The following is a 22,769-nucleotide window of genomic DNA, read 5'->3' as shown; positions in this document are numbered from 1 at the left end:
TGCCTCCAATCCCTCCAAGCATCAGAGTCTTCTCCAGTGAGTCAACTCTTCGCGTGAGGTGGCCAAAGTATTGGAGTTTCAGCTTCAACATCAGTCCTTCTAATGAATACCCAGGACTGATCTCCTTTAGAATGGACTGGTTGGATCTCCTTGCAGTCCAAGGGACTCTCAAAAGTCTTCTCCAGCACCACAGTTCAAAAGCATCAATTCTTCTGCGCTCAGTTTTCTTCACAGTCCATCTCTCACATCCATACATGACCACGGGAAAAACCATATCCTTGACTAGACGGACCTTGGTTGGCAAAGTAATGTCTCTGCTTTTTAATATGCTGTCTAGGTTGGTCATAATTTTCCTTCCAAGGAGTAAGCGTCTTTTAATTCCACGGCTGCAATCAGCATCCGCAGTGATTTTGGAGCCAAAAAAAAAATAAAGTCTGACACTGTTTCCACTGTTTCCCCATCTATTTCTCATGAAGTGATGGGACCAGATGCCATGATCTTAGTTTTCTGAATGTTGAGCTTTAAGCCAAACTTTTCACTCTCCTCTTTCCCTTTCATCAAGAGGCTTTTTAGTTCCTCTTCACTTTCTGCCGTAAGAGTAGTGCCTTCTGCATATCTGAGGTTATTGATAGTTCTCCCGGCAATCTGGATTCCAATCTTGATTTCTGGTCTGAGTCTGCATCAGGAGTCCAGAAATGGGGCTTGGGCATGGGGAGGCAGATGCGTCCCAGAGCAAACAGACCAATGGAGAGCTGAGGACCTGAGGATTTGATTCTAAAGTCACCGCTGTACTCTGACGACAGTATGGACCCAAAGGCTATGCCCTGCGCTTTTGCCAAAAGAGTTGCCTCTTGAATTTCGGTTTTACACTGCCCGCGAAGCCTCTGTGAGTTTCCCTCTGTGAAAATGTGGGGGAAAAGGGATACCACTCTCCCTTTCCCCTACCCTTTTATCAGTCCCTTGTCGAATGTGACAGCTTCCTCTTCCGGAGTTGCGTTTGCACTTAAAGCTTCCGTTTTAAGGTCTTAAAACTTGTTTCTGATGACCCCTGTCCTCTTGGTGAAATTCTTCTATGAAGACTAATCAGTACGTTACTAATCAGCAAAAAACATTCTCGGCAGAAAACGGGTTTGACTAGTTTTAACTGAACCTCGCTCCAACACGCTCAATCTCTCACCTCTAACCTACTGTTCGCAATGTCTATCTCATTTTAGATCTCAGTCTTCAGCAACTAGCAAAAACCCTCCTTGGCAGCGGTGGGATTCGAACCCACGCCCCCGAAGAGACTGGAGCCTTAATCCAGCGCCTTAGACCGCTCGGCCACGCTACCTGACGCGTCTGTGTGCTCCCTACTCTTTCTGAAAATACTCTCTTTACATCCCAATTTCGCTTTATACAACGCGTTCTTGAAGTCCTAACTTCAAACGTCAAGAGCAAGGGGTTCAGGGCACAGCGGACACTTACCGCAAAAGTTTACTCTCTTCGTTGGCTTTGAATTTTTCATCTTCCACCCAGGGCTTAACGGGGAAGAATCCAGTGAATGAATAAATGGGTGATGAATGAGTTGAATCTGAACCACACACTAGGCTGTGGACCTTCTGCAGTGCTGCTGTTTTATTCCTTGCAGCTTCCTCAACCCGCCATAAAGCTCTTACAAAGATAAACGAAGGCTGTTGCTAACTAAAGCTACGAAAATCGTATCTTCAAAGGAACATGACATCTAACGGCGTTTTTAGAGCATTTGCAAATGCTCCAGTGCCTATTTGGAATCTAACCAACAACCGAAAGATGCCAACAGAATTCTATAACTCCCCCTATTTCCACCAGCTGAGACATCAAACAATGCACACATGTGCTCTGCTGAATTATTTCTTTAGAAAAGAAACTTCTTATATTTTCTCCCCAGAAAATAATCAGCTGACTGATTCGTATGGAATTGTCCAAACTATCACTTGCCTGGAGAATTCCACGGACAGAGGAGCCTGGTGGGCTCCAGTCCATGGGGTCTCAAATAGACAAGACTGAGCAACTAATACTTTGACTTCACTTTCAGAAGCTGACTAGAGTAACAAGTCACATGGACAAATTTATTGTTTGCCTTCAATAGTCCGGTCAGGACCATCACCACCTACTAAAATGAACCAATGACTCCTCAAAGGCTTAAGGAAGAGGAGATGCCTGGATTCAAATCTGAGTGCAGTAGGTGCCAAACCATGCCCAATGCCCCCTTTGGGAATCAAAGGTGGTGCACATTGGGCAGGGAAGGCACTGCCCTCTAAGGTCAGAAAATGACAGTGTTCCTTAAAGAACTCAAATTATGACTTTGAACCCATCCTAGGACACTATGCTAGGTAGGGTCAGAGTACTCTTTCTTGGCTGGCTCAAGCCTAGGAATTAAATCACTTCCCTGAGCTGATGAGGCTTCCCTGGTGCCACAGATGGTAAACCGAGGAGCAATCGCCTCCCTCGATGATTCTCTTCCAGCTTAACCCATCTTCTTTACTGGTCTGACTTTACCACCCTTGCCTGGAAGGGAAGGAAAGAGAAAGGGTGAGTGAGGGAGGGGGTGCTGTTTAAGTGAGGAGAGCAGCAGATAAATAGAGATCATCCTGTAGGAAGCGGTAGGGATCCAGAGGCAGTCAGCAGCAGAAACTGCACAGGGACGTTCTGCAACTGCCCGAAGTTTGCTGGCTTAACAGCAAATGATGAGACAACCTGACTTCACTCCCTGCTGCCCTCGCTGGGGCAGCCCGTGTGGGGCACGTGCACTTGCAAGGTAATTTCAAGGCTCTCCACCTCTCTTCTCTCAACTTGAAAAAGCCCCAGCTTAAATGCTATCCTTTTGGCAAGTCCTTATCCGGTCCTGTAGTGAGGACGTGGGTCGTGACATTCACGATCAAGAAACAAAACCTTGGCAGCGGTGGGATTCGAACCCACGCCTCCAGAGAGACTGGAGCCTAAATCCAGCGCCTTAGACCGCTCGGCCACGCTACCACACCTATATCAGGTATTCCTCGACACTTACTAGTTATATCTTTCTGCCTTTTTTCCCAGCGTTGTCCTCTACTTTGTGACCCCAAACCTTGATGTCACCAGAGGACACTAAGAAAGTTCTTCTCTGCTCTACTAGAACTCGAACCCATATCCACCCAACCCAAATAGCTTTTCTCACTCGAGGAACTAAAAGGGAAATAACTTCAAAGCCAAGTATCGCTCCGGAAGCGCAGCTCTTAGGGTGTGGAATGAAACAGCTTCCCGAAGGGGGGTCGCATCAGTTTCTGCTTTGCGTCAGTAAGCTCTCAAAAACTATTTGCTGATTGGACAAAAAGTGATCAGTATCCATATCGCTTGGGGATACTGGTGGTCGTGGAATAAGAATGAGCAAAGCTGCCCTTCCCTGTCAGCTCCGCGTGCCTGGACTTCAATTTTTTGCTAAATTTTGAGTTTGATACTTTTCGATTTTGAAGCCAAGACAGCAGTCTTGAGTCTCCAGGAGGCATGCATAGGGCGTGCGTTAAAGGATTAAAATAAACAAACAAACAAAAACAAAACGAAGCAAAAACCTAGTTCCCTTTTGCTCTTAGTGGCCGAGAGCCCAAAAAGCTGACTCCAATCAATGCCCGCTGCCTAGGGTCAGCCCAAGCAGAATCTTCCAACTCAGCCTGTTGCAGGAGAAGGCTGTCTTTTAGGTTGGATCGGTTCCTGCTTCCAGGGAGCCTTCAGTCCCTTTCTTTGGAACATGTATTTCTGCGTCTCCCAGAGAGGTCCTGTCTCCCCTGCGCAGTTGTAGTCATGCAGCGGTTATTACCACTGGCGACTGCGGGAGGAGAAGCCAGAGAAACCCTTCTCCAGGGACTGAGGCAGGATTCTGAGTCCAGGCTGGTACTCGAGGCACCCAGGGTTCCTGAGAACTCTGCGTGCTCCCGCGCCTCATCCTACCCAAACCCCAAGACTGCAGGCTTACGAGAGGAGCCTGGGAACGGAGTCGGAAAGAGAGAAAACTAACATTACACTGTCACTGCTCTTGACACAGAGAACAGTAGCCACACACATCAGTTTTCCAAACGTTTGCGCATCTGTTTAGGGTCCACACACTTGAGTCTCCGTGTTCCCTATGCGGAAGGAACTCTTGCTTCTTTTACTTACAACGAATTGGAAATGACAGAACGACCAGATGCTGCTATCTCTTACGCTGGCGTGTGGCTGTAGTAGAATTATTTCACAACTGCTGCCTAGACTTGTTGGAGGTGGTGGTGGGGTAGGGGACCAGGTGACAGCAAAAGGTTGGGTGGTGGGATTGGGGGATGTTTGGGCCAATTTTCTGCCTTCTAAGAAAGTAGAAATTGTGGCTCCTTGATGACATCGGATCACACCCTCCATTTAATTACATTAAAGCTATTTGGAGAGCAAATTTCCACGAAGAGCTTTACATGGGGAGGTTATATATATTCATGTTCTGTGCCTCCCTCTCTTTTGCAAATATACAGTCTATGTTAGGGAAGAAGCACCCAGACCTGGCTTACTTCCTTAAGAATAGACATTTGTCACTGTCTCTTAATTTCCCCCGAGAGAAGAGAAAATTAATCCTATGGTGGTGTTGGGGGTTCCCTGGACATATCAAGGGGATTTTCCCAGAGTCTCCTGTAAAATTCTGTGGTCTTTGTTGTAGGTGGAATTTTGTCCCTCCAAAAGGTTATATAGAAGTCTTAATCCCCAGTGCAGATGACACCACCCTTATGGCAGAAAGTGAAGAGGAACTAAAAAGCCTCTTGATGAAAGTGAAAGAGGAGAATGAAAAAGTTGGCTTAAAGCTCAACATTCAGAAAACTAAGATCATGGCATCTGGTCCCATCACTTCATGGGAAATAGATGGGGAAACAGTGGAAACAGTGTCAGACTTTATTTTTTTTTGACTCCAAAATCACTGCGGATGCTGATTGCAGCCATGAAATTAAAAGACGCTTACTCCTTGGAAGGAAAGTTATGACCAACCTAGACAGCATATTAAAAAGCAGAGACATTACTTTGCCAACCAAGGTCCGTCTAGTCAAGGCTATGGTTTTTCCAGTGGTCATGTATGGATGTGAGAGTTGGACTGTGAAGAAAGCTGATCGCCGAAGAATTGATGCTTTTGAACTGTAGTGCTGGAGAAGACTCTTGAGAGTCCCTTGGACTGCAAGGAGATCCAACCAGTCCATTCTAAAGGAGATCAATCCTGGGTGTTCATTGGAAGGACTGATGCTAAAGCTGAAACTCCAATACTTTGGCCACCTCATGGGACGAGTTGACTCACTGGAAAAGACTCTGATGCTGGGAGGGACTGGGGGCAGGAGGAGAAGGGGATGACAGAGAATGAGATGGCTGGATGGCATCACCGACTCGATGGACATGAGTTTGAGTGAACTCCGGGAGTTGGTGATGGACAGGGAGGCCTGGCGTGCTGTGATTCATGGGGTGGCAAAGAGTCGGACACAACTGAGCGACTGAACTGAACTGAACTGAATCCCCAGTGCCCCAATATGTGACCTTATTTGGAAACAAGATATTTACTGTAGTAACCAAGTTAAAATGTGGTTATTAGTGTGGGCATTAATCCAATATGGCTGGTGTCCTTATATGAAGGGGAAATTTGGGCATAGAGACAGAGATCTTTTCTTGAAATCCCGTAAGTTTTAACATAAAAGTGAAGGGAGCAGGAATTGGAGGAAGACTGCTAACTGAGATTCTCTGTGGGATCTCTGTCAATGAACCACAATGCATTTTCAAGGGTTAAAGAGGTAGGCATATTGGGGCCAGAGCTCCCTGCTGCTGTGGAGACAGACCTCACTGGAGAGGGGCATCTGTCCAGTGGTGGATCTCTGACTCTCAAATGTCAGCAGGCATCACAATCACCTGAGGGCTTATTAAAAAGACAAATTGCTGGACTCAGCTCTTGGAATTTCTGATTCAGAAGGCCAAGGGCCTAAGAATTTATATTTCTAACAGGTTTTTGCTGCTGCTGCTGCTGAGTCGCTTCAGTCGTGTCCGACTCTGTGCGACCCCATGGACGGCAGCCCACCAGGCTCCCCCGTCTAGGTTTTTAGGTGATGCAAATGCTACTGATCCAGGGACCATGCTTTGAGAACCATTGATTGAAGCAGAGATCAGGTTTGTGGAATTTTGGAATTCCAACAGAAACGAGGAAGGTGAACTAAAGGAGTCAGAGATCTGCAGATGTCTTGAAAGCAGTGTGCAGGGAAGAGATGTATGCTCAGTGTGGTGGCAGTGGGGGAAAAATGAGAAGCCTTAGATACAAATGAGAGGGAAAAGCAGAAAACCCTGGCAAAATAGTAAAGACAACTGTTAAGGACCAGGAAAAGGTCCTTCCAATGCTAAGGAACAGTACCGACCACTTTATGACCCTTAAGACATGAATAGACTGTGAACCCCAGGATGCCCAGGACTAGAAACACTGGAGATCTCAGATGAACCACACAAAAATGGAATCAAATTGTGCTGTCTTCTGAGGTCTCTGGCCAAGTGTATTTGTTTTGCAAGTGAGTATGCAGGCGAAACTAGGAGAAATGCTTGCACCATTACCCTCTCTTGGGCCACATGGACAGCTCTTCACATGTTCAAATTAATCAAATGAGATCATCCTGGAAACTCAATACCAGGGGTCTTTTTCATCTGTGGAAGAACCTCAGAGATTTGGAATCTAGAAACTCTGAAGCCCATGAACAATGAACCTGCAAGATCTTGGTCCAAGAGCAGGGAATCTCAATTACGTCGATCTTCTAAGTCCAAATGTGCTTTTTATTATGTCAGTTTTACAGGCTTCAACACGGTGGCGTGCACACCCTTGTCAGTAGTGTGCAAAATACCTGTGTTCTCCTTTGAATCACAGAGACCTAAGAATGTCTGCCAGGACATGCATCCTACTGTCCTCCGTTCTGTCAGCAGAGTGACTGAAGTTTGTGTGGGCTGAAAAAATGTACAACGTGGGAGTTGTGAGTTAAGTTTTATCTGGGGAGACTATAGCTCAGGAGACAGTGTCTCAGACAGCTCTGAGGAACTATCTGCTCTGAAGAGGTAGGGAAGTATGAAGTGTGTAGGTTGCTCAGTTGTGTCTGAATCTTTGTGATCCCATGGACTGTAACCCGCCAGTCTTCTCTGTCCATGGGATTCTCCAGGCAAGAATACTGGAATGGATTGTCATTCCCTTCACCAGGGGATAGGGGAAGTCAGTATTCTATATGATTTGGGTGAAGGGGGATATGTTCAGTCAAGCACACATTTTGGCAGAGGCCTACTGCTAATCACAAGGAGAAAATGTTTCTGTTAATGATTTTAGTGCTTTCCTAGATGTGAGAAGATGCAAGAATTTGAGCTCATAAAATCTTCTCCTGAAAATAACTACCTGAATGAAGCCCTGCTCTACCAGTTTTTCCCAGAGCACAGAGTGCCTCATTGCTGATCCCCACCCTGAGCTCCTTGCAGGATGTACTGAAGGTCAGTGACTGCAGCAGCCAGTGACTTAATCCTTGTAGCAGCCAGTGACTTAATCCTTGTAGAGGCAGAGGGCAAATGGCAATTTTTAGTTGCCATGTGCATAGTAAACTTTATTCAAAATTTCTTTTTTAGGAATCTATCCAATTATCTCTCAATACCACATATTGGTTACTGTGTTCATAAAATCTTCAATGACCTCACTGAATATTTTGTCTACTTGTTTAACACTTGCTGAGAGAGATCTGTTCAAATATCCAGTCATGACTGTGTGTTTTTCTATTTCTGTTTCTTCTCTCAGTTCTGTCAACTTTTGTTTCTGACCTCTGAAGACGTGTTATTAGATACATAGAAATTCAAGACTGTTGTGGGAAAGCTTAAACAGAATTTACTTTTAGGGAAGTTTTAAGTCCACAGCAGAAGTGAGTAAAAAGTACATAGAGTTCCCATTTACCTCCTGCCCCTACACATGCACAGCCTCCTCCACCATCAACATTCGACACTAGGGCGGTGTAGGGCGGTATAGAATGGTGCATTTGTTACAAGCAATGAATCACACTGATACATCATTGTCACCCCCAGCCATGGTTTACATTTGGGGTCACTCTATCTATTTAAAAAAATTTTTTTATTTTGTATTGTGTATAGTAGATTAACAATGTTGTGATAGTTTCAGGTGAACAGTGAAGGGACTCAACCATATACATTTGCATGTAGCCTTTCTCCCCCAAACTCTACATTAGGGATCACTCTTGCTGTTAGAAATTCTATGGTTTCTGACAAATGTATGGCATATATCCACCATATCAAATAGAACAGTTTCACTGCCCTAAAAGTCTTCTGTGCTCTGACTATTCATCCCTCTCTCCACACAACCCTTAGCACCCAATGATCATTTTGTTGTGTCCATAGTTTTGCCTTTTTCTCAGAACATCATGTAGTTGGAATCATATAATACGCAGCCTTTAAAATGGGCTTCTTTCACTTAGTAAAATGCATTTGAAGTTTTGTCTTAGCTCAGGCTGCCATACAAAATACCATAGATTGGATAACTTGAACAACAGAATTTTATTTACTCACAGTTATGGAGGCTAGAAGTCTAGAGTGCTAGGATGGTTGGATTCTGATGCAAGCTATTTTTCTAGCTTGCAGTCAAGCATTTTGTCCTCACATGGTACAGAGAAAGAGAAAGTTAACTTTTTGGCCTCTCTTCTAAGAAGGGCACTAATCCCAGCATGAGGGCTCCATCTTCATGATGTCATCTAACCCTATGTACCCCCAAAAGACCCATCCCAGATACCATTACATTGGAGGTTAGTGTTTCAACATATGAATTTGGGGGAAACATAGGCATTCGGTTCATAATATTTCTTCCATGTCTTTTCATGGCTTGATAGCTCATGCCTATAGATCTTAGTGCTAAATAATAGTCCATTGTATGGATGTACCAAAAGGTACCAAAAGGAATATTGTGCTTTGTATAGAATTGACCCTGTAATAATCAAATATTCCTCAATATCTCATATAGTATTTCTCACCTTAAAGAATCTGTTATCTGATATTGAGGTAGCTACATCAGCTTTTTTTTTTTTAATTTTCAAAGTATGTCTTTTCCATTTTTTACTTTTAACATATCTGTGACGAGTTGACTCACTGGAAAAGACTCTGATGCTGGGAGGGATTGGGGGCAGGAGGAGACGGGGACGACAGAGAATGAAATGGCTGGATGGCATCACTAACTCAATGGAAATGAGTTTGAGTGAACTCTGGGAGCTGGTGTTGGACAGGGAAGTCTGGTGTGTTGTGATTCATGGGGTCGCAAAGAGTCGGATACAACTGAGCGACTGAACTGAACTGAACTGAACTGATGATGGAAAAAAAGTTCTACCTCATATATTGAGGTATAGGTCCATTTTTCTGGCTTATACACAATTTGGCTTGAACTTTATGCTAACTGGAACAGTCTGTCTTATGACCTGTCAAACATGGGTGGTACATCTGCTTTAACCATCAAAGAAAATAATACATTTTTAAGTCAAAATGGAGGAACTGTGGTTTAGGCATTCAAAACGGAGCTGGACGGCCATTGTGGGTATGGTTTCAGACATGTTCCTGAATCTAAGAATTTGAATTTTTGTTTGTTTGTTTGCTTGCTTTAACTGTATGGGACTCAAAGACACCACCAGCTGTTCTCAAAATAGCATGTGCTAGCAGCAATCCTTGTTTAATAAGCACCTTTATTTCTTGCCAGATCCAATCCTAAACCTTCACAAACAACTTACATAACTTTGCAGTTTTTGCCTATGTTGTAAGCTTCTCCCATTTTGTAGGCCACTGCAACACAGTTCAAGAGCTTATTGAATCTGTGTCTCCTGGGTTATAGTCTTTGATTTGGCACAGATCAAACTCTTTTCTATTTCTGTTGTTTATTGATTATTTCTGTTAATACATGTCTTTACATTTAAAATGTGTTTTCTATAAACAGCATAGAGTTAGGTCTAATTTTACTCAATCTAGCAATTTTTGCTTTTATCAACAGTATTTGTTCCACTTATGTTAAATGTAATTTCTGAAATAGAGGAGATTAAGTTTCCTGATTGCTATTTGCTTTCTATTATTCCCATCAATACTTTTTAAAAACAACTTTATTGCGATATGATTTATATACCTAAATTCATCCTTGTAAGCGTACAATTCAATGATTATTTTAGTAAATTTATCAAATTGTACAACCATCACTATAATCCACGTTTAAAACATTTGTATCATCCTACAATACCTTCTTTATCTTTTCTTTGTTTCTTATTCCTTGTTAACCAAGAATTCCAGGAACAGAGACCTGGTTGAGACAAAAAAAATGCTATTTTGAAAGTGTGTTAAGACAGCAGCCCAGGAGGCACAAATTCAAGGAAGCACTTGAATTGTGTCCCATTGAATTACAAAATGAGGAAAGCTTACAAAATTACAAAATGAGGAAAGGCAAAAAACTGTGAGGTTGCATAAGTTGTTTGTCAAGAATTTGAAGAAGTAAGGGTGCTAATTTCGTGACGATTGATTGGGGTTTGAAATGATAACATAGTTGTGAAATGGGTGGGGGACACTTTTAAACTATAAGCTTGTAGCTAGATCCTGCTATCAGATATTGTTTTGAAACTGACTAGTGATGTCCTTGAATTTCATACAGGTCAGAAAGTTCAAGCTCTCACCTCTTTAGTTTATTCTTAAGTATTTTGTTGTTATTGCTGTTGTGAATGTGATTGTTTTCTTAATTTCCTATTCGCATAGTTATTGTGTATAGAAATACAACTGATTTTTGCATGTTGACTTTATATCCTGAAACTACACTGAGTTCACTTACTAGTTCTAACAGGTTTTTATGGTTGTTGCTCAGTAGTTAGGATTTTTTGCGTATATGACCATGTCATCTCTAAATAGAGATGATTTTACTTCTTTCCAATTTGGATGCTTTTTATTTCTTTTTCTTGTCTAATTGCTCAGACTAGGACTTTCTGTACTATGTTGAATAGAAGTGATGATAGTGGGCATCCTTGCCTTGTATCAGATCTCTGAGGGCAAGATTTCAGGTTTCCCCCATTAATTATGGTGTTAGCTGTGGGATTTTCATATATGACCTTTGTTGTGTCGAGATAGGTCCTTTCTATACCTATTTTATTAAGAGTATTTTTTTTTATCATGAATGGATGTTGAATTTTGGCAAATGCTTTTTTTGCATCTAGAGATGGTCATGGAGAAGGGAATAACAACCCACTCCAGTATTCTTACCTAGAAAATTCCATGAACAGAGCAGCCTGGAGGGCTACAGTCTATGGTATTCTAAAGAGTTGGACTGGAGGAAGAAATGGCAACCCACTCCAGTATTCTTGCCTGGAGAATCCCATGGACAGAGGAGCCTGGCAGGCTACAGTCTATGGGGTCGCAAGAGTCGGACACGACTGAGCGACTAAGCATAGCACAGAGGTGGTCATGTGGCTTTCTTCTTTTTCTGTTAATATAGTTTGTCACACTGACTGATTTGCACATGTTGAATCATCTCTGCATCCCAGAGATAAATCCGACCTGGTCATTGTGATGATCCTTTTAATATACTGTTAAATTCAATTTGCTAGCATTTTGCATTGGTAGTGGCCTGTAATTTTCCTTTTTTTGTAGTGTCTTTGTCTGTTGTTGGTATCTGCATGGTACTGACTCCATAAAGTGAGATTGGAAGTGTTCCTTCTTTTCCTAATGCAAGTATTCAACCCTACTAGGGCAAATTTCCCTTGAGAAATGCCTGACTTTCCTTCACAGTCCTAATGTGTGATGCCAGACCCTCAGGAAGACATACTTCCTGCTGAAAAAATGTGTAGGAAACAAAGGTTGCCCTGTTAGGCAAATACGTGTTTTAGGTGGGGCTTCTCTCACTGGAAAGTGTGTCTGCTTGAGGGTCTGAAATTATGAATTAGCCTGAGAAAGGAGGTCAGACATTTTTCAAAGGAAATCTGCCCCAGCAGGGCTAAACGCACATGCCATATTAAACGGATTTCACCCAGTCTTTTGTTACGAACATTATCTTATATATTCTCAGTCTCAATAGGCAAACATATGTTTATTTTCAGGTAACTTCCTCTCTTTTCTGTAAGGACACTGTGTGTGTTGGGTGGTGGGGCATTCATCTCTGTCAGTGTTAGCTACACCATTTAGTGACCACATAAAATGAGAACTGGCCCCTGAATTCAGACTAGTATCCTGGAATTTAAATTAAATGAGAGCTAGAAGTCCCTTAGACCCACTCCAGTGTTCTTGCCTGGAGAATCCCAGGGACGGGGAAGCCTGGTGGGCTGCCATCTATGGGGTTGCACAGAGTTGGACATGACTGAAGCGACTTAGCAGCAGCAGCAGCAGCAGAAGTCCCTTAGAGATTTTCAGTGCTTGTTTTACCAATAATTTCAGGAAGAGGAAACTAAAAGAATCTATTGGGTTCCAGATTTCTGGGGGCAATAATATCCTTTACTCTCTGAACATTTCAAGTATTTATTAATACCATTTCAAGTATTTATTAATACCACTCTGTGCTGGTCACTTTGTTAGGTATTTTGGAAACCCATACAACCTTCCCCTCAAGGAGCTGAGAATACAATGCTTAAAACTGCTTCTTGTTGTTGTTCAGTCGCTAAGTCTTGTCTGACCCTTTGCGACCCCATGAACTGCAGCACGCCAGGCTTCCCTGTTCTTCACTATCTCGCTGAGTTTGCGCAAACTCATATCCATTGAGTCAGTGTTGCCATCCAACCATCTCATCCTCTGTTGTCCCCTTCTCTTGCTCTCAATCTTTCCCAGCATCAGGGTCTTTTCCAATGAGTGGTCAAAATATTGGAGCTTCAGCTTCAGCACCAGCCCTTCCAATGAATATTCAGGGTTGATTTCTTTAGGATTGACTGGTTTGATTTCCTTGCAGTCCAAAAGACTCTCAAGGGTCTTCTCTAGCACCAGTTTGAAAGCATCAATTCTTCAGCGGTCAGCCTTCTTTATGATCCAACTCTCACATCCATATGTGACTACTGGAAAAACCATAGCTTTCATTGTACAGACCTTTGTTGGCAAAGTATGTCTCTGCTTTTTAATACACTGTCCTAGGTTTGTCAGAGATTTTTTTCAAAGGATCAAGAGTCTTTTAATTTCGTGGCTGCAGTCACCATTCATGGTGATTTTGGAGCCCAAGAAAATAGTCTCTCACTGTTTCCATTGTCTCCCCACCTATTTGCATGAAGTGATGGGACCAGATGCCATGGTCTTAGTTTTCGGAATGTTGAGTTTTAAGCCAGTTTTTTCACTCTTCTTTTTCACATTCGTCAAGAGGCTATTCCTCTTCGCTTTCTGCCATTAGGGTGGTGTCATCTGCTTATCTGAGGTTGTTGATATTTCTCCCAGCAATCTTGATTCCAGCTTGTGATTCATCCAGTCCAGCATTTTGCCTGATGTACTCTGCATAGAAGTTAAATAAACAGGATGACAATATACAGCCTTGACATACTCTTTCCCAGTTTGGAACCAGTCTGTTGTTCCATGTCCAGTTCTAACAGTTGTGTCTTGACCTGCATACAGGTTTCTCAGAAGGCAGATCAGGTGGTCTGGTATTCCCATCTCATTAAGAATATTCCACATTTTGTTGTGATCTACACAGTCAAAGGCTTTAGAGTAGTCAATGAAGCATAAGTACATGTGTTTTTTTGGAATTCCCTTGCTTTTTCTGTGATACAGCTTATGTTAGCAATTTGATTTCTGGTTCCTCTGCCTTTTCTAAATCCAGCTTGTACATCTGAAAGTTCTCGGTTCACGTACTGCTGATAGTGTACTAAAACTGCTGATGGTATACTAACACGCTGAATTCTAAAAACAAGATAAAGCAGTTTGTAACTAAGTAGAGTCTCCTTCCCTTTTTCTTTTCCATCTCATTCAGTCTTTCTTTGTATCTTTCGTAGCATTTCCAAAAGGTGGACATAGACATAGATAGGAAAACAGAATTTAGAAGTAATTCTGGAAGATTAAAAAAATAAAAGGGTACCTTCTTTCAACAATATTTCATATAAGATGAAGAAATTTGGGAAGGACAGAACAGTCTGATAATTTCATAACTGACTGAGCGTAGTTGAATGGGTAATGGCAGTCTGGATGCTTACTTCTGGGTCCTAGGGAACACCTCCATTACATGTGTCCTGTTCAAAATCCTGAGAGAGAGAGCGAAGAAGAATGAACAGCAAAGATGGAAAAGGTTCATAGGTTTCAGAGGGGAAATGAAATGAAATCCACTTGGTAAAAAAGCAAAGCCATTGTGAATTAGAACATTGAGATAATTTTTCCAGGATAAGTAGTGTTTGACAGGTATGGAGAAATGGAAAATCATTCTAGCTGAAGAAATAATAAACAAATGATCACAACTGGAAAAGGTGTGAGTTATATTTGGGGAATTACAAGTGGACCAAGTTGACTGGAGCAGAGATCTGTATATGTGGCCAACATATAACTGCCATTTGATAAATATTGATCCAAATATTAGAAGATAAAAGCTATAATGTAGAGACATGTATTAATACCTTCAGTGTTATTTAGGAGTATTTTAAGTTGAAAATAATTTTTCCTAAAATAGAAGGGAAAATTGCTGTAAAAATTCAGGGAAGTCTCATAGATTCTAAGAGGGAATACAGTGAGGCCTCTGGAGTGAGTCATAACTATAGACTTGGAAGGTACACAGGATTCCTTTTTCACTATCACTGCTCTCTTTTTTGTGCTTTCTCTCCCTTAGGCCCTTTCTAGAGTAATGCACTCTCTGCTTCTCAGTCCATGTGGTAGAATATGACGTTATAGCTCCTACCACTCTAATCTCCTTTCTAGTAATTGTGGGCTAATTAAATTGGACCAACCTCCTTGAGGAAAAGTGATAAAAATATTGGATAAGATTTTACCAAATTTTCGTAAAAACATCAAAGTACTAATATGATAAAAAGAAACTAATAGGCCAGAATCTAAGGAAAAGATGAAATCTGAGAGGTAAAGAAAACATTAATCTTTGTAGCTCTTAAGACATTTGCTAATTACTGCAAAATTGGGTTATAGTTTTGGCAGCATCTTTGGGTGGGAGAAAAAGGAAGGGCAGATGTCCAGGTTCAGCACCCACTAAAAGTGGAAATTCTACTAAGATACTCTTCCAAATATTAAGTTCGGACCCCAAAGAGCTATGCCCACAAGATAAGAATGAATAATAAGTTAACCTTTCACTTACAGTAATTGTTGTGGAGCTCAGCAGAAATCAGCTGAGCTTAGAAAGGGAAAATAAAAAGAAGAGCTTTCAACTTTTACTGGGAAGCTAGGGCCATAGGTATGCTTTTTCTCTGATTTGCAGTTTGGCCTGACTTCATCTTGGAGGCCCAAGGAATGTCTGACCATGAACTTTTTTTAGAGTCCTTTTGGGCTGATAATGGTTCAAGTACATATAAGAAACAAAAGCCATGTAATTTTTTTTTGTTCCAGGAAGAAACTTTCATCTTGACCTCAAAAATTCACTGCTCATAATTTTGCAAAGATATTGAGCAGTTTACATTCGAAGATGAACGGTTACACAGGAAACAATTTGACGTAAGAATCAACTAAAGCAACAGATAGCATAATACAGATTATCATAGATATTAAAACAATATAATTGCTATGTTTAAAGAGATTTTTAAAAACTGGCAGATATCTTCAAATAATATGAAAGTATAGAATTTGGCTTAGTAGTTTTGAAAAAGAAGCAACATGTCTAAAATTGAAAATTACAATTTATAATTACAGTTGACTCAGTGGGTAGATTTAACAGCTGGTTAAATACAGCAGTAGTTGATTATGAGTAAGAACATGTGACCCAGAAAGCAACATGGAGACAAAAAGACAGTAAATATGAAAGAGAAGTTAAGAGATGAAGGACAGGTTGTGAGGGTCTAATATGTATTTAATTCATTTCATGAATGGAGAAAGAAAAGTAGAGGGGAAAAAAAAAAAAAAGATAATGGATGAGAATTTTCCAGAATGGAAGAAAGGCAATGATCTATAGATTTAAGAAATCCCAAACCCAAGAACCTAACACCTTCATCATTGGACAAATATGGGAGTTCCCTGTGGAAATATTAACCCCTGGATTAGAGGAGTAAAGAGGATTATTTACACCTCTAAACTGAAATCTTCTCTGGATGCATCTGATTGGTGGACCTAGGTCACATCCTCACTCTCAGCTGCCAGATGGGAAAGCAAGTTTTCTAGGACTAATAATACTGAAATTACAAAAAAGTGAGGAAAATGTTTTTAAAATGTTGAATAAAAAAGAAATGTTGGACACACTCATATGACAAAGGCCTGCAACGGGGCTATTCAGAAAGCTTATTTTCAGGTGTCTGCTGTTTTCTGTTTGTACTCTCTTCCTTCAAGAGCACATAATACTTACAGGCTCTGACTCAATGAATGACCTCTGTAATTTGATCTAACCTTGACTTATCAATCTACAGAACTCTAGACACAAGAGTACCCTAGCTGTCATAAATTCCTATATCCTCCATCTATACTTCAAATCCAGCCTACGTAAATTCTAACATTTCTTCACCCCTCTGCCTTCTCCAGATACCCATCTCTCCTTTAGATTTTCTTTTTTCAGTATCATCTTGCTTCTTCAAAGAATGATATTTGAGAATCTTCCTCCTTTCCTCTTTGTTGTCTCTTATCTCTTCTTCATTCAGATCTGCTTCAGCAGACTCTCCCTTGCCTGTATCTCTTCATTCATTCCTCCCTTTCCAATCCCATAACTATTATGCTCCTACATTTTATCTTTGAGAATATGTACCATGGCCAGTCTCTCGTCCTCTTGACTTTGGTTTCTCTCCCCTTCAATTCAATCTCCATATTCATGCTTTGTGAATTTCCCTGTTCAATTTTTAAAGGGGTGTAACTTCCTTCCAGAATTTTCTAAGTCTTCTGCTTTCCTATTTTACAATACCTCACTTCCACAAGGGCTGGCATCTGCCCCAGCCAGTGTTCTGCCTTGGCACTTTAAATGCCAACGTCTTTCTCTCCAACTTTGCTCATAATTTTTTTCTCTACCAAGGATCACTCTGTCCCCAAACTTGTGTAAGTGTTAACTTGCCCTCAAGGTGCAGTTCAAGTTCCATCCCCTCCTGAAGGCCTGCATCTGTGACGGCTCACGCTGAAGGTCTGTGAACCTTAGCACTGTTACCACTCCCTCACACTCTGCACGGCTACTTCTCATTGTTCTCTTTCATGAAAACTAACATTCTTTTATACCACAAGACTATGCCGCTGGCTTCAAAGCAAAGACCATATCTAGATGTCTCATTCTGACTAGCACAGAACTGGAGTTCAGTGTTTATCCAATAAAGGGATGAACGAATTAACGAATGCCTATTCTGGCACTAAGACTTGAGCTGTGGAGAAATCGCTAATCTAACGAACTTGGGGCAGGCAGTTGCCCCTTGGTTCATGTCCTAAGTCAAACAGAAAACCAAATGTGGATGTCGAAATTTAGTCTGAGAGATCTGTGGTCGGCAGTTTCCTCTGTGTAGAATTTCCCTTCTTGATTTTCACAATCTGCAGAGGGTAGAGGGTGGAAAACTTTCACTACATTAGACTATGTTGGGTTGGGCAAATTTCTGCATTCTTAAATTAGTGGTAGTTCCTGTCACTGACCCCATATTGCGCTGTCCCCAGCAAGAGACTACAGAGTTCCAATAGTGACCTAAATCAAATCCCTTATGATTGTACAGTGGAAGTGACAAATAGATTCAAGGGATTAGATCTTATAGACACAGTTCCTGAAGAACTATGGACAGAGGTTTGTAACATTGTACAGGAGGCAGTGATCAAAATCATCCCCAAGAAAAAGAAAAGCAAAAAGGCTGTCTGAGGAAGTCTTACACACAGCTGAGAAAAGAAGAGAAGTGAAAGGCAAAGGTGAAAAGGAAAGATATATCCATCTGAATGCAAATTTCCAAAGAATAGCAAGGAGAGATAAGAAAGTCTTCCTAGCTGAACAATGCAAAGAAATAGAAACAATAGAATGGGAAAGACTAGAGATCTCTTCAAGAAAATTAGAGATACCAAGGGAATATTTCATGCAAAGATGGGCACAAAAAAGGACAGAAATGGTATGGGCCTAAAAGAAGCAGAAGGGATTAAGAAGAAGTGGCAAGAATATACATAAGATCTATACAAAAAAATCTTCATGACCCAGATAACCACCATGGTGTGATTATCTGGGTCATGACATCCCGGAGTTGGAAGTTAAGTGGGCCTTTAGAAAGCATCACTACAAACAAAGCTACTGGAGGGGATGGAATTTCAGCTGAGATATTTCAAATCCTAGAATATGATGCTGTTAAAGTGCTGCATTCAATATGTCAGCAAATTTGGAAAAATTAGCAGTGATCACAGGACAAGAAAAGGTCAGTTTACATTCCAGTACCAAAGAAGAGCAACACCAAAGAATGTTCAAACTACTGTACAATGGCACTTATTTTACATGCTAGTAAGGTAATGCTCAAAATCCTTCAAGCTAGGCTTCAACAGTATGTGAACTGAGAACTTCCAGATGTACCAGCTGGATTTAGAAAAGGCAGAGGAACCAGAGATCAAATTGCCAACATTCGTTGGATCACAGAAAAAACAAAAGAATTCCAGAAAAATATCTATATCTGCTTCTTTGACTAGCTAAAGCCTTTGACTATGTGGATCACAACAGACTGGAAAATTCTTAAAAGAGGTGGGAATACCAGACCACCTTACCTGCCTCCTGAGAAACCTGTATGCAGGTCAAGAAGCAATAGTTAGAACCATACATGGAACAAGGGACTGGTTCCAAATTGGGAAAAGAGTATGTCAAGAGTATGTATATTGTCACCCTGCTTATTTAACTTCTATGCAGAGTACATCAAGTGAAATGCCGGGGTGGCTGAAGCACAAGCTGGAATCAAGATTTCCAGGAGAAATATCAACAACCTCAGATAAGCAGATGACACCACGCTAATAGCAGAAAGTGAAGAGGAAGTAAAAAGAGTCACTTGATGAAGGTGAAAATGGAGAGTGAAAAAGCTGGCTTAAAACTCAACATTCTGAAAACTAAGATCATGGCATCTGGTCCCATCACTTCATGGAAAATAGGTAGGGAGACAATGGAAACAGTGAGAGACTATTTTCTTGGGCTCCAAAATCACCGTGAATGGTGACTGCAGCCACGAAATTAAAAGACTCTTCTTGATCCTTGGAAGAAAAGCGACAAACCTAGACAGTGTATTAAAAAGCAGAGACATCACTTTGCTGGCAAAGGAACAGATAGGCAAAGGTATGGTTTTTCCAGTATTCATGCAAGGATTTGAGAGTTGGACCATAAAGAAAGGCTGAGCATGGAAGAATTGATGCTTTTGAATTGTGCTGGAGAACACTCTTGAGAGTCCCTTGGACTCTAAGGAGATAAAACCAGTCAATCCTAAAGGAAATCAACCCTGACTATTCATTGGAAGGACTGATGTTGAAGGTGAAGCTCCAATACTTTGGCCACCAGATCCAAAGAGCCGATTCACTGGAAAAGACCCTGATGCTGGGAAAGATTGAGGGCAGAAGGAGAAGGGGAGAGATGGTTGGATGGCGTCACCGACTCAATGGACGTGAGTTTGGGTGAACTCAGGGAGATGATGAAGGACAGGAAAGTCTGGCCTGCTGCAGTCCACCGGGTTGCAAAGAATCGGACACGACTAAGTGACTGAACAACAACAGATTGAAACGACGTCCAGTTTTTTTGCCCAGTTCATACAGGCACCCTAATAAAGGTCCAGCATAAAAGCTGTTTTAGAGAATAAGGGATAGTAGTCACCGGCAGGGCCCTATAGCTCAGGGGTTAGAGCACTGGTCTTGTAAACCAGGGGTCGCGAGTTCAAATCTCGCTGGGGCCTACCGGGAAATCCCTTCGTTCTTTTGAAAAGCTACTTCACCAGCTATCCACCTCTCTCACGTAACTTAAACTCCAGCGGAAATTCCGCTAATTATAACTTCCCGCCGGTTTCCAGATGTCCCAAATAAGCACCCGAGCAGAACACTTACTTTTAGGTTCCAGTAGTAGGGGGCAAGGGCTGCTTTGCCGCCCTGATTGTGGCAGAGTCTATCACAAACTGCGGCAAGTGCTGCCAGTCTCCGAGGACGCCCTGGCTTTGCAGGACCACAGCAAGAGCCTTGGGGGTGGCCCGTGCAGCGGCAGGATATGAGGGCGGTGAGGAAAGAGATGGGATTGAACACACACACACCCGCTCTGAGCAGGTCTGGAGTCCAGAACCAAGTCCTCTCCCCAGCGTCCGCTGTCCCGATTAGGCGTTTGGGAGAATATAGGCTGTCCGACAAGGTTCCATGTTTCAGTGGGTTTTCGAACACCTAAATATTTCAGCAGGAAAATTAGGGTCGAGAATCGGGTCACTAAATTTATTATTTACTCAAAGAATCTGTGGCTACCTCTTTGAAAACCTTAAAATAGTTTCTCCGAGAGTCAATTCTCACAGTAATGTTGGGCTTAGCCATGTATTATACGTCACAGCCTCTCCCTCCGCTAGTCTGCGGACGTGTAAGCGGAAGGGAGAAGCAGCTCGCTTGTGCAAACGCTCCTGGATTATGGAGGCTAGCACGCGAAGGGAGAAAAAGGGAGGCCCAGGCCGGAGCTCTAAGGCCCGCGGTGGCTCGCAGTTGCGCGATCAGAATTGGGTGTTACACCACCTCAGCCCTTTGTTTTCCAGTGCCCGGGTGTCTGCTCCCACTTTAGACACGCATCATCAGGCCAGGAGGCCCGGGGCAGCGCGCTAAGTGAAGACAACAGGCCGGCAGATCGCCACGGCTCGGGGCGGCCTCGAGATCCAAGGCTCTAGGTACGCCAGTGAAGAGCTCACAGGTTAGGCCTGCTTGAAAGCCCCTCTCTGAAGCAGGAGAATCCAGCTCTAGAGGGGTTGTCTGTAGAAGTGTGGATGCAGGACTTTCTCCTAAGCTGGTCGGCTACGTGGTATCCACACACTGGCAACTACTGGGCTGTTGTGCCAGAACCTGTTTATCAACTTTCTCATTACAAAACTCTAAGTAATTAGCACCCGTGCTTCCTTCGATAGCTCAGCTGGTAGAGCGGAGGACTGTAGTAATTCAGAGCATAGACATCCTTAGGTCGCTGGTTCGATTCCGGCTCGAAGGAGGAAACGAATGTTTTGGGGCTTGCACTTGGTGAACCCTGGCTCTCCAATTTCTCACGTCGTTTTAAGTGTTCTAGGGTCTTTTTCTCCAGACCTTACCCAGTTACAAAGATGGTTTTGTTATCTTGAAAACGGTCCTGTTGGGCACGGTTTTCAGTGAAAAGGGGGAGTGAGCACTAACTCTTCCAACCATCTGAAGAAGTTCTGAGTTTGATGGTCTAACTGAATTTAGGTTGCCGCCTGAGGTTCAAAAGTTGAAGATCCAATACCACTCGTTGGTACTGAATATATATTATATTCTGCGGTCCTTAGAGCTCTAATTTGCGGGACAACCCACTGAGACCTTCATTCACTCTACACGCACATATCCATTCAGTGAGGAGAGCCTTTTAATTTATTCAACTGTTAACAGATTTTTATAGTTCCAAAGCAACAACCACCAAAAAAACTTTTTGAGCTGGAGCAGGAAGAGGAATAGGCTTTGACGTAAATTGGGATGTGAAATGGGAAAGAGAAATTAAAAATGTAGAAACAATTTAAGCAAAGGTGGGGAAATGGAACATTTGATTCTCATTCAAGGAAACTTCGGGGGTCTGATCTTTACGAACACGCCCCAGACTGGTTCACCTCCAAAAGATCAAAATACTGGCTACCCGCATTTTGATGCCCGTCATTCCTGCCCCTAGGATTTTACACCCTCGCGAAGTAGTAGCAGCCGGACAGACACACAACCTGGGCGTCTGTCCTGGTATTCAGGATCTTGCAATCGACCCCAACTTGGGCCCTCAGGCTTCAACGCGGTTCTCTCCAGGTTCCCTCCAGCTGGAACGCAAAGAGACTCCTCCGGGAGGGGCTTGTTGGAGCTCAGACATGGGGACTGTCGTCCTGAAAAGCTGCCTCTCCTCACCCCATCTAGCGTCTGGAGGGGTCCAGGACGCCGATGGAGGAGAATAAGTGAGGTCAGAGTCAGACGTGATACTTCATAAAGAACAGCTAAGCAAAATCAAAGGTAAACGTCTACACCGAAAAGAAAAGTTCAGAGCAACCAGGCGGCCGGTTGCTGACCGAGAAGATTCAGAGACAACCTCTGAGAAAAATTTCTACTGTGGCTCGTTGGTCTAGGGGTATGATTCTCGCTTTGGGTGCGAGAGGTCCCGGGTTCAAATCCCGGACGAGCCCGCTTCCATTTTTTCCCCTCTCCATCCCACGTTTGCTAATTGCTGAGTCTGTTCTATGCAAATTTTCCCGCGTTCCGAACTGTTGTACAAAAGATGTACACTGATCGAACATGTGATAGCTGGAGCTGGTTATGTGTGCGGGGCCAAACTGCCTGGCTTACTGGACTGTCGCCAGTAGGCGCTGGGAGAGGCAGCCTTGCTCCCTGGAGCAGGGGCCAGGTCCTGCAGGCCCCCTCACGCCTTGTCCTCTAGGCCAGTGAGCGTCGGGCTCGGACCTCCAAGCTCAATCCCAGCCCAGGCAGAAACCCACCCGTTCCGCCTGGAACCGGGGTTGCTCTGACGCCTGCATTGG

General features: G+C 42.8%; 5 non-coding genes across 5 annotated transcripts; 3 read left to right on the top strand and 2 right to left on the bottom strand.

The window, feature by feature from the left end:
• Positions 1-1,248: 1,248 nt before the first annotated feature.
• TRNAL-AAG (transfer RNA leucine (anticodon AAG)) lies at positions 1,249-1,330 on the bottom strand. Its single transcript has one exon. It is a non-coding gene; the product is annotated as a tRNA-Leu (tRNA).
• Positions 1,331-2,912: 1,582 nt separating this feature from the next.
• On the bottom strand, positions 2,913-2,994 carry TRNAL-UAG (transfer RNA leucine (anticodon UAG)). The gene has a single exon. It is a non-coding gene; the product is annotated as a tRNA-Leu (tRNA).
• A 16,903-nt stretch (positions 2,995-19,897) lies between these two features.
• Positions 19,898-19,970, top strand: TRNAT-UGU (transfer RNA threonine (anticodon UGU)). The gene has a single exon. It is a non-coding gene; the product is annotated as a tRNA-Thr (tRNA).
• A 1,181-nt stretch (positions 19,971-21,151) lies between these two features.
• Positions 21,152-21,241, top strand: TRNAY-GUA (transfer RNA tyrosine (anticodon GUA)). Its single transcript is given in 2 exon segments — positions 21,152-21,188; positions 21,206-21,241. It is a non-coding gene; the product is annotated as a tRNA-Tyr (tRNA).
• Positions 21,242-22,346: 1,105 nt separating this feature from the next.
• Positions 22,347-22,418, top strand: TRNAP-UGG (transfer RNA proline (anticodon UGG)). Its single transcript has one exon. It is a non-coding gene; the product is annotated as a tRNA-Pro (tRNA).
• Positions 22,419-22,769: the final 351 nt, after the last annotated feature.

Source organism: Moschus berezovskii, chromosome 9 (assembly GCF_049115385.1).
Source record: "Moschus berezovskii isolate FMDL1 chromosome 9, NW_MosBer_1.0, whole genome shotgun sequence".
In the NCBI taxonomy this organism is placed as follows: Eukaryota; Metazoa; Chordata; class Mammalia; order Artiodactyla; family Moschidae; genus Moschus; species Moschus berezovskii.
This window is presented reverse-complemented; position numbering and strand designations above follow the sequence as displayed.